We start from the raw sequence: 17,671 nt of genomic DNA, 5'->3' as shown, positions 1-17,671 counted from the left end.
TTCCAATAGATCTGTTGCATATACGTTTAGCAAAGGCGGTCTGGAGGTGGACATTCCCTGAAGCAAAGACAAAAAAGGCAGTGCCTGCGACTAGAAAATCATTCTAGCTACCAAGAGTTGTAGGTTTATTCCTTGATGCATGAGAGAGAATCTTGACACAGATATTAAAATCCTTATCTTGTAAATCATAGGCAGATTCCACCCCCACCCCTCCAAAGCCTGGCACATATATCTTTTGCAGAGCAGGGGAAGAATATTGAGACGTAGCAAGCTTACCTTGCAATAAAAGGTCTGTCTTCCAAAGGTGTCACACACTGGGGGAGGTGAGAGACGGCTTCTCTCTTTATCCCCCACCCAGCAGTGGGTTGTTGGTGGCACCAGCCAGAGAAGATTCTGCGAAATGGCGTTTTATATCGAGGGTTATTTTGCTGTATAGGAGAGAGATGCTAGCATGCTGTTATTATGTCATTGGGAGAAACCATTGGACGAAGAAGAAAAAAAAGAAGCAGCAAATGAAACAGGCTGGTTAAAGGAACGGAGAGGCATATGGGGTTGGGATATGTGTGTGTAGGGAAGGGGGGTGGGGGGGCTGTGTGATGCCACAGCGTTGTTAGGCATTATGTGTATGCACTGGATCACGGGAATGGGTTGCTATGTGTTGTGTGGATGTATTGCTCAAGCATTGTTGTAAGCTGCAGGGTGTGTGTCAATGCGTGAGATGAACAAGCTTGGGGACTTGTGGAGGGGTGTCACTCCAGGATTCTCACAAACATGCACTTGGAGTATCTAGCCATCGTGGTGCATGTTTTCTTCCCTACACGCGTGTGCATGTGATCGCACAAACACCACACACACAGTAGAAATCTGGAATTATACTTTTGTAAGAATCAAAGATGTGCACTTGCCTGCCCAAAAGTGTCTCCCATGATTATATAATAAAGATTCTGGTGTATGACATTTGTAACATTGCACTGTGCGTTTTTTGAACACCATTATATCATGTGTGTGTATGTGTGTGTGTTCTGATTCTGTGTGTTCTCCTGAACAAGTCTGCACTGTCTGTCATTGCATCCACACTGTGCATTGTTATATGGTGTGCCCTGGGTTTTTGGAGACACACCAGTAAGCATACATCTGTCGTATGGTGTGTTGTATATCACACCGACCTGGTTATGGCATGTGCCCCTGGCTGTGTAGTGGTTCCGCACTGGAGGACAGATTGCATATGAATTGCCACCTTTGTAATGCTGTGTGTCATTGTGCATTACATTACAGCACTGCATGACACTTGCGCGGATGTGTGTGGATGTGTGCTTCATTAGATGTATTTTTGTGTATTGTCTACCATTGTGTGTTTGTCTTGTGCTGGCCTCTGTGTCACTTGCTTAGTTTGTGTCATGCCTTTAATACTCCTAGAACCCATATGGGTACACATTGTTACCAATCATATTAATAACACTTTTTAATGGACACATTTGTGCATTTCATTATCCTCACAATGTCTTAGGACAGCTTTTCTTAATCAGTGATATGGGTACCACCAATGGTATTTGAAGTGGTTTCTGGTAGTATGCATGAGAGCCCTGGACACCTGTTGTCTGTCAGTGAGACCAGCAACATAAAGCAACAAACAGCAGGCAGAGCTCCAAAGCGTGCTTTTCAGGCACTTAAAAAAAACTTTCCCATCCACCCTGAGCCTCTTACTGGTTTTTGTCATGTTGCATCTTGCCTCCCGACCAGTGGCGTCGCTAGAGAGGTGTGGGGGGGTGCGTGCCGCACTGGGTGACGTGCACGGGGGGGTGACGCACACTGGGAGGATGACACGCTAACATTGCGGTGGTTAGGAGTAACCCTATCATATTATATACCTTTGGATGCAGAATTTTGAGCGGAATGCAATGCAAAACCCAGAGTGAAATATCTCCTTTCTATCAAAAGTTATGGTCAAAAAACAGAACAAAAAATGCATGGATCCTTATGGAAAGTGAAAGTGAGCCAAATTGTGCGTTTACTTGCGAGTAGGCGAACTTGCCTTAGTCCATCGGAAAGCGCAGGCTGAGCGGAATCCAATGATACCAGAATGGTCCTGATCCAATGAATGCAGCCCCCAAAAATACCTGAAAAGGAAGTCCCACTCTCCAAGCAGATGAATGTATTGAGCCCTATGGAAAGCGAAACTCACAGTCACGTTTACTCGCGAGTAAGCAAATGAGCTTTGGCTGGTGTGGAAGATCAGGTGAAGGAGAGTGCAAGGCTGCCAGAATGGTCCTGATCCTATGCACCTGGAGCTAAACAAGAGCTCCAAAAGGCAGCCTCCCCCCCCCCCCACTAAGAAGGAACAAAACATAGGCTTCAGCTGATAAGGTGAACCTTTTTGAGACTTGCAAAGCCAAGTGGATCCTGACAGTGATCTGGTTTAAACAGAAGTTCTTCAATTGAACTGGGCACTGGGTAGGACTGAAAACCTTACTGGTTTTGGAGGGGGGGGGTGGCTGCCACAGAAGAAATTCACATGGTGGAACAGGGCTGGCTTCTGCTTATTTAATATTTGTTTTACTTTAATTATTTATACTTATTTATTTTAATTTCCCTGATGTCACTTCCACCATGACATCACTTCTGGTGAGTCTTGGACAGATTGTCATTCTAAAAAGTGGGTCCCAGTGCGAAAAGTTTGAGAACTGCTGCAATAAGGTGTTAGTAAGTTGACACCCTGAGGGGGGTGTGACACTGCTAGTGACCAAAATCACTAAAATCACAGTTTGGAGGAATAATACCATCATGTTATATATCAATCAATGCGTAATTTCATGCAGAATTTGTTCTATCTTTGTTCCATCAAAAGGTACAGCCAAAAAACCAGTGGGGGCGGAGTGATGGTGCATCACCACACCCACCACCTGGGGTGTTGCCCCGCCCACTGCATGGGAGGTGACGCGCTGGCATCCCGTACCGGGTGACGCGAACCCTAGTGACACCACTGCTCCTGGCCCAGAAGTAACTGGCAATCACATCATCACAAGTTGCTTCTGGTGGTATTTCCAATACATTGGCCATGCAGAGTGGTATGGCAGAGGACAAACATTGAGAAATGTTGACCTAGGACAAGGGTGTCAAACCCGTTTCATACAGAGGGTCGAATAGCATTCATGATGCCTTCTGAGGGCTGGAAGTGATGTCATTAGGCAAGGTGATTTCATTAAACTGGTCATAACCAAAAATATGCACCACTTTTTCTCACTTAGGAACTCATTAGTTGCAAATGACAGAACAGAAAATACTCAAATCTTGAAAATCTTTCAAGATATGGAAGAGCCCAATTCATGTGGGCTGCCCTTTCAGCAGTAACACCTCAGCACTGCTCAGCAGCTGAGAGCCTAAGGGCCAGATAAAAAGCTTCTCCGGGCCACCTCCGGCCCCCGGGCCTTATGTTTGACACCCCTGACCTAGGAGGTAGTTTGGGTAAAAGAGAGAGACAGACTTGTCAATATCACTGTGAGTTTTAGCAGGATTTGAAACCGGGCCTCTCCCATCTGAACCCAGAATTCTAGGCATGCATTTTTGTGTCATGCATAGCCAGATAGTCCATGTGCATGTGTTCACTTATCCTTTGGGATAAATATGGGGCCCTTAAAAAAACCATTTGACGCTCTTCAATCTTCACACAAATCTAATGTTCATTCACCAGCCACTGAGGTAGCTCTTTATCTGCCAGTGCATCATGAACTCCACAGAGCAGATCTCAAACAACAGGTGGCTCATGTTGTGATCAGTTTATCTAGATCAGGGGTGTCCAAAGTTTTTGGCAGGAGGGCCACATCATCTCTCTGACACTGTGTCGGGGGCCGGAGGAAAAAAGAATTAATTTACATTTAAAATTTGGATAAATTTACATAAATGAATTTATTAGAGATGCAACTTATATGAATGAATGAAGATCTTGCAATAGCTCAAGGCCTATAAAAGGCCTTGTACAAAGCAAGGCCGGCCTTTCCTTTGCTGCTGCTACTGCATCACAGACGTGAAACAGCAAGCAGTGGAGGGAGCCCTAGTCCCACAGCTCACGCGAGAGGTCAAACAGTCGCCCTCAGGCTGCATCGGGCCAGTGTGGGCTCCAACAAATCTCTAGAGGGCCAGAGTCTCATTGGAGACTGGGGGCTCCCTGAGGGCTGCATTGAGAGGCCTCGAGGGCCACATGTGGCCCCAGGGCCAGGGTTTGGGCACCCCTGATCTAGATTTTCCCAATGTCCACCTTGTTTTTTTAAATTGATTTTGAGATGTCTTCATCTAAAATGTTCCCAAGGTAGGTTTCAGTGGATGAAGTTCAAAACAAAAAATGTAAAACAATTAGTACAGTTCAAATATGAAGGAAGGCAAATCACACCATATTATGACATGTCCTCAATTTTTGAAAAGGAACATTTCACTGCTGTCTACAGGTACAAAAGGTAGATGGGTCTCTTTACGTGAAGAGTTGCCTAATAAATACTGGAGCAACTGTCAAGAAGGCCCTGCGATACCTTACAAAGGTACTTGATTGAGAGCTGCAGAGCCTCTCCTGTGGAGATCTTGGGGGATGAGAAAACTCACATGGGAAAAGACAGTCCTTAAGATATGCATAGCGAAGCCTATATAGAGCTTTGTAGATGAGAAAAAACCAGTGCCTTGAATCGTGCCCAGAAATCAAGAAGCAACAGCACAGTTATAGCCGCACAAAGATGACCACAGCTGCTTTTAAAACTCTCGCAGTTGGTAATACAAGGAAAATGTGCCCATTTTTTTCCAGAGAGACACAAATTTAGCATATTGGCCAGGAAGGGAAACACAATAACCTCTAGGTACAGTACTGAGGAACAGTTCCTGATTGTGCATACTGTAGTGAGCCTATGAGTGTACAATTTGCAATGCATATGTTATCCCACTGGCCCCACCACCACCACCACCACACATGTTTAGTATCTCTAAATTTGTCTTCTGAAAAAGGCTAAGGACAAGGCAAGATAAAATAGATGGGAGTGAGGGTGTCTGCATGCATACAAATACTTTTACCTGTGCTCACCTGCCTGTGTGAATGTCTCCATGTGGATAATGTGTTAGTAGAATACAGAACAGATATGATTCTATATAAGTCCTGGAACATAGCATTCTGCCTCCCCAGTCTTGACTCCTACAGGTGCCCTCCTTTCAGCATGGACTGATGGGCTATTCAGGAGACAGAGGAAAAAGCACCATCCATTTACTGATTCCCCCTTACCATCCATATACATTAACCTTCACAAGCCAGAGAATGCAACGAGCAAGGAGAAGATAAAGTATAGTACTGTACTCTGAATTAGCATGAGTGTGTATAAGAATCCTGGAAGGAATTGTGTACCTATGTATAAACACTATCGCCCAAATGCTACACCTGGCATTATCTGTCATACATCTCTATGTGGTATGTCACTGCGTTCTGTACATCATTGTGCACTCATATCGGTATATACAAGCATAAGGCCCACCATGATGATGGGAGGGGATAGAATAAATGCCCATGTATTGTAAGAGCTGCTGGCAGCAGAATCTGGGCAAGTGGGCAGGTTTTCCTCTACCTCAACTACGTCCCAGAATACAGCATGTTTGGTTTGTCACGAAGCATTCTAGGGAAGCCACTGAGAACCGGCCCTGCTACTATCATGGTATTCCCACCTTGAGTTCCATTTCATGATCATGCTAACTTGTGACAGATAGAACCCAACAAGTAAATGATTGCTGTGTATCACGATAATCTGTGTGTGTGTGTGTGACTTTGTGGTGAAAGTTGAATTCAGTTGTGTCCTGTGTCCAATGCTTTTTGTATTGCCATACATTATATACCCCAGGCAGTTGTATACTGTAAAGAGTTTATGGTTGTATACTGTGAAAAATGTATCACTGTGCTGCATTATATCTGGCTTTTTTGGTGCAGTGTGAGACACAACACGGGATTAGTGCATCATGTTGACCTCTTGGAAAAGCATCTAAATTCCGTACACGCAGTGGACAGAAGAGATGTACTGTGTGCATTTAGTACAGTTTCTTGACATAGTTTTGCAACCATTGGCAAACAGGAAATTTGGTTTTATTTTATTGGCTGGGTGTCGTGAGGCACTGGCCCAGTTGCACATCATAGGGTCTTGTGCCTTGTAGGGTATTCACACCTTATGCTTGTTGCACACGGTGCCCATTGCATGTCGCAAAGTGGTGTGCCCCCGTGAACGGCATTGTCATGCTGTATGATTGCCTGTTGTGTCATTGTGCTCTGAAGTTGCCTGCAGCCTTATCGCCGCATTACATAGCACCAAGACCCTTCCTCATGCAGAACTGAGAACTGCCTATTGTCGTGCCTTGTGTGTACTGTGCGCTGCTCTGCACTGTGGATTGTCCCTGTTCTTTTGGCATATGCTCCTGCGTGTGGGCTCCAGACACAGCCGGGAAGCCAGCATCTCTCTCGGCTGCTGTCTCCCTCCCCATCCCCGACCCTGCTCCGGTTGCCATGCCAACACAGAATGCTGTATCTCTGTTCAGCAGATGCCAGTGTTAACAACTCCACCTCTCTCCCCCTCCCAGTAGTAGGAGGGGGGGCCAGGGTTCTGAGACTGTCATAATGGAGAGCTCCCTGTCTCCTCTCCCCCTCTCCCCCCCTGGGCTTAATTTGAGGGACAGCTCAGCCCTGCCACCTCTTTTGAATGTCAGGGATGCTATCTGTCAACACTGCGTCAAAGCAATAGGGGTGGATGGCGATGTAGATTGCTATACGTGTCAATAAAAGGACACGTCGATTCATTCAGTCCAAGCACTGAATTCATCACCCACGATTTGCCATTCTTGTGTGTCTGATGGGACAGAATTCCTTCTGAGAATTAACTGATGATGAGAAAAGAAAAAAAGGTGAACATAGCCCAAAAGAAGCACTGCTTTTTGTTGTTTTTTTTACTGCTATGGACAAAGCCCCTAAGAAAAACTCCATGGACCCTAGATGTGATGTGCCCTCCACTGCTCTACTCTAGTAAGGAAATGCACAAATCCTGCATGTGCTGAAACTTCTGGCTAGGGAAGCCCCGTGATTTCCCCTCTGCAGTGGAAAAGTGAATGGTCCAATCTGCTCTTCCAATTCTCTTTGCCACATTCAACGGGAAGGCTTCCCATCATGCCAGCTGCAGCTATTCAACTCTCTACCCCTGACTATAGTCTCCTCTCAATGCAGCAGACTGAGTTGGGAACAAGGGGGCAGAGCTCTGAGATGACACAAAGAACTATCACCGCAGTAGTCTAGCAGATAGCAGGGAACATTTTTAATGTTCTCTGGCATGAAAAGCTCCCCATAAGGAGAAAACTAGCACTGAAGGACAGGCTGAACTAGTTCCTTTCTCCTGGATATGCTCATTTTTGTTTTAATTTGCAAAGAATTTTTTCAAAGGAGGAACATGCAAAAATGGCACTCCTCACCTGCAGTCCACTGTCACACCTCTGATTTCAATCAACCCAGTGTGCTGGATGCATAGGCCTTAGGCTCCTCATTCTCTACTTAGCGCAAACTCCCGTGTCAGTATACCTTTTTTCCTTCCCCTTCTTCCCCTCCTGCCTGTCATGCCATCTGCTGTGTTGTTCCTTCTGCTTAGCAATCCCTCTTCTTCCACAGCCTTCATTCCTTCTTTACTAGAATCTTCCCTGGACCATCTCTCGCTCTCTCTCTCTCTGTATGTTGTTAGACACCAATCAGACCTCCTCTACTACCCTACTTACTTATGAAGATCTATCCTCTCTTGCCCTTCTACTGTCTATCTTACTTAAAGCATATCCATACTTCATCTCCTCTATGAACTCCACTTCACACTCCTCTATGGAGAACTCGTGCAAGGAAAGCGCCCTACAGGTAGACCACAGCTGCGATACAAGGACATCTGCAAGAGGGATCTGAAGGCCTTAGGAGTGGACCTCAACAGGTGGGAAACCCTGGCCTCTGAGCGGCCCGCTTGGAGGCAGGCTGTGCAGCATGGCCTTTCCCAGTTTGAAGAGACACTTGGCCAACAGGCTGAGGCAAAGAGGCAAAGAAGGAAGGCCCACAGCCAGGGAGACAGACCAGGGACACACTACACTTGCTCCCAGTGTGGAGGGGATTGTCACTCCCGAATCGGCCTTTTCAGCCACACTAGATGCTGTGCCAGAACCACCATCCAGAGCGCGATACCATAGTCTTCTGAGACTGAAGGTTGCCAACAACAAATCCACACTTCAGGCTTACAGGCATTAGTCTTATGTTCTTCTCACGGAATTCTGGGAGCTGCAATTCTGCAAGGGTGGAAGGGGCTGGAGAGCTCTCCAAAAGGATTCTTAGCACCTTTGCCAAACTTCAGGTCTTAAGATTCATGTAGCATAAATCCAATGTGACTGAAGATAGGAGCCCAGGGTTCTCAGTATCCTGTCAGCCTTTAACCATTGTAATTAGTATATAACTACAGTGCCTGTACAATCCTGGCCCTTTCTTTAATTCTCATTCCATCTGAATTTTTCCCCACTCCTGGCTGCATTTCTACACCGATCCAAGCCATGTCTTTCGCTTATTCTCCAATCCTCTATTTCACTTTGGGGCTCAGATCTCGGCTCATACATCCTCTTTCTGAATTCTTTCACTTCCTGCATTTGCACCTTCCAGTCATAGCCTCCTTTCCAGTTTTTCAGCTTAACATCCTTCCTCCATTTCTTCTCTGTCTATAAGCATCTGTTGACCTCACGGTCACAACTTGTAAATGTACCGTGGTGCCCCATAACCATATAGGAAAGTGGACAGTCACAGCAATCACTGTGGCCAGTCACAGTCACTCTGTAGCGCTGCACGGCTGACCACATCCCCACTTTTTGGCTTTTTACTGAGTGTGGATGAGTAGGAAAATAAGCACTCTGTGACTGGGTGAACCTTCCTGCAGAGTTGTATGTGTGCATACATTATTTGCATCTGACCTTGGTCACTTCTTCCAGTTTTGACCTTCATCCCTTCCTGGTTCCTCATCTTGTCCCTTCCTCTCCTTTTCTTCCTGCACCCTGTGCCCATTAACCCTCATCCTCTCTGACTGTCTTGCAGACAATTACTTTTTCTCCCCCTCCTCCCCCAATTTCCTGCCCTGCATCCTCTTGCCCTAATAGCTTCCCCCATATCCACTCTGCTTTCATTCTGCCTCTCTCCCCCTCCCTCAAGCCTCCTTGCTCCCCAGGCCCATCCTCTTCTACCACTGTCTGCTTTGCAATTCCCCACTCCAGTCCTGATAGAGAGACTCCTTTGCTTATCTTCTTCACCTCTACCATATTGTCTCCTGTAATCTTTGTCCCCTGCAGAACTCTCCTTGGTTTATGGCCATTGTTTGAAATCTTGTGCACCTGATTCCTCTCTCCCCATTCTCTCTTTTATTTCACTTTCCCCACATTTATCTCTTCTCCCTGCTGCATTTTGCTTTTTGCGCAGCTCGATCTGACAGTTTAGCTTTTTCTTTTCTCTTTGTGAACCTCTGCATTTAATTTTCTCCTGGGCCGCAATCACTGCTCCAGAATTCTGCTTCCTCCTAGCTTTTTCTTTCTGTCCTTTTGCCTCTTCCCCCATTCCCTTTCACCCAAACCCAAACACTCCTCCCCCAAATCCTCTGCCACATTTGCTTCTTTCATCTGCTCCCCCCCCCCCATTCCTTTCTATTCCCTGGTTTTTATGTCTGAATCTCTTCAACTCTCTTCCTCCTTTCCCCATCACAGCCATTCCTCATTCTCCTTGCCCCCCCCACAAGCCACATTCACTGCATCTTTCCTGATTCCAGTCCCCCTCTATCCCCTCCCAACTCCTCTATGCGGCACAGCTTCTGCCAGTTCTTCCACTGCCACGTGTGCATCCAAGGTACCACATTCCCAGCTCATTGCCATGGTGACCATTAACCCTTTCCATATTTGCCAGCATCCAAAATGCTGAGATCCCATCAGTAGTCCCTCCCTCTCTTTCTCAGAACCAGAAGTTTATTGGCTCTCTCTTGACTTCCACTCCCCCAACTGATTGCTGATGGATGCTGGGGAACTAAAGTCACAGAGATATGCACACACAAGGAAGGATCAGAGTCTGGGTCCCCATCCTTCTCTAGCACTTACCTGGATTACCCAGGAGTTCTATCTCCCCTCCTTCCTCCCACACATCCCTCTATTTCCAACAGATCCTACTGTATATCAAAACAGATTTATAGCATGCTATGACTCCCTTGTAATTCCCAAGCCCTTGGCACCATCCAGTCTCGAGATCCTTCCCTCTTCTATGTTCTCCCAAAGACTCTGTTTTTAGTATCAGAGGTCAGCCCTGGAATATGTGAGGCCATAAGTAACACCTGTGGCACCTGAAGAATTTTCCCCCCTTATAGCTAGATAAACCATGACTCTCCCAGGGTTGCACATTAAGAAGGGTTCCCAGATCAGAAAGCATGGTTCTCTGGTTGTGCTGGGACCACCTTCAAAACAGAAATTACCGATAGGAATAGCTGTATATCCAGGAATCCAAGGCCAGCCCATCCATGAGGCCAACTGAGACTGCAATCCTATCCACACTTTCCTGAAAGTAAGCTCCATTGATTAGAATGGGACTTACTTCTGAGTAGACAGGCATAGGATTGGGTTCTGAATCACCTAAGGCAGCAGATTGATGGGGGGGGGTCACACATCTCTGTTGGCCTACTTGCCTCTCTTTCTCCTTCCACTCCCTAGATTGGAAAAGGAAGAGGGGACAGAGAGGGAGAGGAGAGATGGAGGGTGCTGAGCAAGAACACTGAAGAGTGAGAGGCACAGAAGCTGGCACAGCATTGGATAAAGGGGCAGCATTTGGAATGCTGCCTCAGGCCTTGGTCTTGCCCTACACAGGAGTCAGGTCAGTCCATCTGTGTCCCTCATCACAGGGAATTCCATGGTCATGACAAAAAAGGTTATTTTGTTTGAAATAAAGTTTATTGAAGTCTTATTTACATTATAATACAGAGTAAATAATGGATCTTTTGGCCCATCCCTCCTCCACGTCAAGAAGGGAGGCTGGGGTTGGGACATTTTATTCATCATCATCATCATCATTAATAATAATATTAATAACCATTTTCTTGTAATTAATTAAAAAACCCAGGTTCCTTTGTTGGTTAATTAAACCCCTCCCCCTCCCCAAGTCCCCTTTCCCCCAACCCCATTCACCCCAAAATTCTAGGATGCAGACTAAGAAAATAGAATCAGCGCCTCCTTCCCAGCCAGCACCACAGCTCTGCCTCCATGATTGCAGGCTCCACCTTCTCCCAGATACAGGCTCCACCCTTCTCACGAGGACAGGCTCACCCTTCCCCATTTTTAAAGTTACACTGTCAAACTTCTTCACTGCTTATAGAGAAAAACATCCTTAGCTGCTACCAAGACCTATGTGCGTGTGAACTCTTGTAGCACCACCAAAAAATGCCTTCTTCCTCTTCCCTGGTGCAGTGAAGATTTTTTTTTTTAATAGTTCATTGCCATAAAAGCTAACATTTTGTCTTTGGGAATGATACGGATATGACCCTATATACTGTAATGGCCCAATACTTCTTCTGAATTTCAGGTTGTTTGTATTCCCAGTCTCTTTAGTATGTGTAAATGTACAAGATGGCTTTTAGCCCTTAGAAGACTTCCACCACAAAGGGTGTTTGTGTCCATGCATGGGGGAAGTGAAGTTTAAAAAAAAATTTTTTTTTAATGCTTTCAGGACCAAAATGCAAAAAGCTCCTTGTACAATATAGAGGTGTGACCTTTATTTTATTTATTTATTTATTTATTTATTTTTGGAACTTCAGAGCATTCCTGTAGCTTTTAACAGTTTCATGACAGGTGAAAATTGTCAGGATAAAAGCTGCATCTCTTCAATTGTCCTGGGTATGCAATGCTGTCAAAAGCTTCACCTGTTTAATTTTTGTTTTCCATATGCCCTTAAAAAAAATATGCCCTGTCCCCTCCCCTCCAAAACATTTTGGATGCAATAGCAAGCAGAGATTTCCCCCTTATTGCTTTCAGCTCTATCTAGTTTCTGTCAAAACTATGCATTTCACAGACAGCCCCCAAAACGTAGGGCTGCCAGAGCTGGCCTTTGAGAGAACTTCTGGACCTTTAAGAGTGCAAGGAAACTCTCACCAAATATAATTGCTCCTTTGTGGCATTTCCCCTTTTATACCCATTTTAAAGGCATTGGAGCCCACCCAGGAACAGGCCCTATCCTAGTTCACACATGTAGGTTCATCACTTGATGACTGAAGCAGCAGGTGTAGACTTGCTTGTGAGAATGAGCCATCTCACATAACCACTGATAAACTGCATATTGCCCCACTCACAATGTCTTTCCAATGGAGTCAAAGCACTCATTCAGACTTGAGTCATCAGCCAAGTGAGGCTGTCAAGTGATGTGCATGCATGTGTGAAGAGGTAGCCTCTGTACCTGCACAATACAAAGGCAGGATTCTGTCTTTAGTAGCAAATTACTTTAGGTGATCTTCTTAGCAGCAGTCACTTGAGAAAATGAGGAAGTGCCACCATTTGTAGTGGAGCCTCATAACAGTCACAAATGTACAGCCTAAACTTTTCCCATTGCTGTATCTCCACACCAGGAATAGGTTTGGCTGTTGCATTTTTGCGTGTCATGCAGCACTTAAAAGTGGCTGCCCATATAAGAGGTAGCAGCCCTAGAGAAAAAATGGGGGGGGGGGGAATGTGGTTAGTGAGAGACATGTCTCCTTCTCCATCCCATAGATTTGCTTATATGTTTGGACAGATGGACAGCCATTCACAATCTGTACTCCTTAGTCTTATCTTAATTCATATGCAATTAAAAATCAAAAACAAAAACCTCAGGCTGCAATCCTATGTATGCTTATCTGGGAGCACCTCACTGCATTCAATGGGATTTACTTCTATGTAGATATGCATCAGATTGGGCTATATATAATTCTTATTAGCATGACAAGATCCTTCATTCAAAATGTTTATGTATTAACTCATTATGGATCTCTTACCGCACTAATCCACATTGTTTTGAGCTGTTTGACTAATGGAGAAACATTCCCAGAGTTGATATTTTGAATTGAATCTTATCAACCACTCTCTGGGAGGAGGTGCAGGGTGCAGAAGACTTTTCAACCACACATTCTGGCCTGTTACCTCTAGGTACATAACTGGAGCTGTGTAATCAATCAATTAAAACATACGATTGCCTAAAAAGCTGCCTCAGTCAGACAGCTGGTTTAAACATTTTCAATTTTTTTTTTTAAACAAGTGCTTATAAAAACTGCAGGTGGCAAACATCACTGGGAAGAGGCATTTCCTCTTTCTCTCACATAAGAAGGAATGCCTCTGCTACAGAAATGCTTGCTACAACAGAGCATGTATGAGTAATTAAAATAAAAGAATACAGGGTTGTTTTTCCCCCTTGTGCAAATATATGCAGATTTGAATTGGCTAACAATGCAATCCTATGTGTGTCTACTCAGAAGTAAACCTCATTTAGTTTTATGGTACTTACTTCTAGGTAAGGCTGTGTATAGGATTTCAGCCTAAAACTCACAAAATTACCAATTCAGGATGAAATCCTATGTATACTTACCTCTTTGAACGTAAGTGGGACTTCAAACATGCATTGGGTGACTACCCCTACTCATAACTTTTGCCTCTGAATTATGCAATTTTGGAGACCATGTGCAGAGATCTTCAGGTCTCTTGGCCAAATCAGACTTGCTGTGGCTGGCCTTCTGCTACCCAGTCCTCTTGGGCTACCAGGAAGAAGACCTACCTGCCCTGTTCTTGTGCCTTGAACAACCCCTAATCTGTTAAAAGCCAGCAGGGGATCCTCAGCAGACTAATCACCTGCTACTGTCTGTACATCAAACTGCTGCTAAAGGCAAAGTTGGAGCAGCCACTTGAACAGTTGGCAATCTCGCTTGCAGCTTCCTTTGTGATTTTTTGGTGAAGGTAACATAGGAAAACAGGCGTGGCCCTTTTATTTCCACACTTGCCAAATCTATTTGAAAAATGTAAATCAGGAAATTGAAGCTCCACACCCTGGCTGCAATACTCCAGAACCTATCACCATTGCCATAAGCACTATCCACCAACCTCATTACTGCTTGGGGTGACTGCTCTTGTTGCTCTTGCTCTACCCATATATTCCATCCAGCTATCCCCAGTGGCATAGCCAGAGGGGGGTCAAAGTGCTAAGTTTTGCAGGGAGCCCCCCTTGCAGTGTGCAATGGCCCCTTTGGAGCCATTTGGGGTGGGGGGGAGCAATATGGCTCTATTTTGCTCCCCCTGCCCAGAATGGCTCTGAAGGAGAGGGGCCGCTTGTACACCACGTGGGGCTCCCTGCAAAACTTAGCGCTTTACCCCCCTCTGGCTACACCACTGCTACTCCCTCCTCTCTTTATTGACATTTAGTATCTCAATAATCAGGATATATTCCTGCTTGCCTCTATTTCTCATTTCAGTTAAATCTCTGTGTATACAAGTCCATCACTTTCCTAGTCTGTTGCTGTGGACACTTGACACCATAGCACTTTCTAGACAAGGGAAGGTTATGTGACTATATATTGCATCCCGAGCTTTCCAGTTCTGAGACATCCTACCTCTTTTTTACTCTGGTTTCTCCTTCATTGGAGATGGAATCTCTGAAATGAACCCCTATTTAAAATATGGGGCACTCCCTTGCAATGTGTCTGTACTCTCATGGAAAAATGGGGAGAGGGAAGTGGCAAGTAGTGAAGCTGCAAATTCACCATTTGATAGATGGTGGGGAAATACACACACATACAAAAAAACAGGGCCAGTGCTGATCTCTAAAGCAATGCATGAAGGTGAACTTAGCTGCAGCTGGTGCTGACTCAGCAGCAGGAGGCTGAGAAGACATGCGGAAAAGAGAGAATCAGAACTTTTTGTTGGAAGCTGAATCAGCGATGTCTTTCTTCCCATCCCTTTCATAGCCAAGGCATGAGAGCGCATCCGCTCCTTACCCTTCAAAAGTCCTTGCCTGCCTTCACTTCCCCAATCTCTGTCTGTAAGATTGTCCATGCAGTGAATCTAACACAGTCCACACTCCAGCATTCCAGGAGAACCTTCTCTTACCCATGGGAAGTGTATCCTAGGGGCTGCAGAGGAAGGGCACTGCTGCAGGAATATTCATGAAAACTGGATCCTTCCCTGCCTGGGGAATATTCCCTGGGGAACAGAGCAACCTTGGATCCCTTCGGGGAGAAAGATGGCATAGAAATAAGATAAATAAATAATAGTGTTTGCTTGTTGCAATCATGGCGAACATGTTTCAATTCCTTAACATCCTATCCGCTAAGCCTTCCAAATGTCTTGGGAAAAGGGCAGGGCCAGCCTAACCCAACAAGCAGTCCCTGGGGTGTCAGGATTCCAATTTTTCCTTGTCCCTTGCCAGGGACTGATCTGAAAGTCTCATCCCTTTGCTTCGTATTTGCTTGTACAGAACAAGAAAAGAGGGCCGCAATAGGGGGGAAAATACTGAGGAGGAACTGCAAATGCAACCCCCCCCCCCCAAAATAAGATGCGGGGAAGGGACACAATATTAATCTTCACCTCGGACAGCAAAATAATTTGAGCTCATCCTGGAGCTCATCTCCTGCCAGGCACAAAGCAGACAGCAGCTAAGCTCCCGCCCTGCAAACATCCAAGAGTACCCCCCCTTTTTCTTTTTTACCACTTCTTTCTACAGTTTACCCATCACATGCAATATCTTTTTGTCTTTCATTTGCATCCCATCTCCCATATTCCTTCAGTGCAGTTTTCTGCTTCTCCCTCTCCAGCAGCTCTATTCCCCTCCCCCCACTGTGTCCCAACAGTATTTGTCGTCTTCTGAAACTTCTGCTTTTCTTTACCTATTTTTTTTTTCCACCCTGTTTCCTGGGCGAACAACTGGAGTTTCCATATACAGGAAGTGCAATTGCACAAGAGTGGTTGAGACTGGGAAGAAAAGCAACAATGATAGAAAGGAAGGGAAAAATTGAAACAAGATTAAAATAAGAGGGCTTTAAAAAAAAGAAATACGAAGAGGAATTAAATGAGACAGAAGAAAAGGAAGAGGCAAAGAAAAGAAAGGGGGAAAAAAGTTAAAACTGTTATCTATCCTGAGTCCTTAGGGAATGATGAATTAGAGGAAAACAACTAGAAGATGAAAATGTGGGAAATTAAAACAAAACAAGGGAACAGACAAACAAAACCTACAAATGAATGTCGAATTAAGAAGAATGAAGAGGCAAAATTGGCAAGCGACTACCAAGGAAAATGAAGAAGAAAGCAAAAGGAACAAACCATTGAATAAATTCAAAACAAAGGAAAACAGGACAACACCCAAGAGTGATAAATGCAGGAACAAAAAGAAAAGGGAACAACGTCTGCTCCCCAGTGCAGCTGACTTGGCAGCTGGACAATAAATCCTGTATCTGTATCTCTCTCTCTTTTTAATTTAGTCCTTGCCTTGACAGCCTCAAGTGGCACCATGACTGAAGGGAACGTGCCCGGAAAAGAGTCTTGAGTTTTTAAAAGTTTCAGTTGGTGCCATGACATGGCCTTGACACCTGCTGATGGAGAACTGAATGTTGGTAGGAAATGTTTGAGGCATTGATGGCTGGAAGACACAGTTGTTTCCTCACCCCCTCTGTGATTGCATTTTGCTCGTCTCTCATTTGTGGGAGCCCAAATAAAAATGGTCTCTTTCAAACAGTACAGTGGATTCATCTTCAAAAATGTCATAGGAAACAATAGTAGTAGAACCAATGCCTATCAGGAGGTGGAGGCAGCAAGAAAGCAAATAGGGTGAGACTCTAAGAGAACTTTTAGATATTAAGCCATTTTTCCAATGGTAGGAACAGAGACAGAGAAAAAAAAAATGACAGGACATCCCACAGGAGGTCATGATTTTGGCCAGCCCAAGATGGCAATGTAGCTGTCTGCTATTGAGTGTAAGGACCAGAACTGGTCATTTGTGGGAATATCAAAATGGTGGTTCAGTCATTTCCTGTCAGGATCTGGAAGGAAGGAATGAGACACGGGTGGGGGAGAAGCCCCATTTTGTGGTCAGAACTGGTCTGTTGGGGCACAGGAAAATGGCAGGGGAACAATTTCATGCTAGAGTTGAATCAGATGATTGAGATACTGACAGAAGTAAGCAGAGATAAAAAAAAAAAAACCTTCTCTTGGTGCTAGATGTTTTGAAACCAGTGAACTCAGCAGTACTAAGCAGAGCCATGTCACAAACAAGAATTATAAAAAGGACAGTGAAAAATTTTAAAAAAACACACAACAAACTTCTGTTTACCTGGTCACTTTTGGACCAACAAAGATGGAAGTCTAATATATCTCTTATTATAACCTAAGAAACTGGGATATGTTTTCAGATAGACAGGCCTAAAGAATGATAGCCTTTTAAGAACTGAGGTAAAATGCCAAAGAGATGGCATTTCGAATTAGAAAACTAGAGAATCAGTGATGACAATAGCAAATACATGATTTCTTGTCAAGGTTGCTGACTTTTTTTGACAGGGCAAGAGGGGGGCAAGGAGTTCAGGAATTGAACTGATGGAAAGGAACGGCTGCTCAGCAATGCAGATAGTATTGGAATTTA

At 44.8% G+C, this 17,671-nt stretch overlaps 1 protein-coding gene across 1 annotated transcript in view; it reads left to right on the top strand.

Moving 5' to 3' along the window:
- TNNT1 (troponin T1, slow skeletal type) overlaps positions 1–17,671 on the top strand; it is a 504,690-nt gene that overhangs the window by 38,019 nt on the left and 449,000 nt on the right. The window lies entirely within an intron of this gene.

This window comes from Tiliqua scincoides, chromosome 5 (assembly GCF_035046505.1).
Source record: "Tiliqua scincoides isolate rTilSci1 chromosome 5, rTilSci1.hap2, whole genome shotgun sequence".
In the NCBI taxonomy this organism is placed as follows: domain Eukaryota; kingdom Metazoa; phylum Chordata; class Lepidosauria; order Squamata; family Scincidae; genus Tiliqua; species Tiliqua scincoides.
The sequence above is the reverse complement of the archived record's forward strand: the minus strand, read 5'-3'. Positions and strand labels throughout refer to the sequence as shown.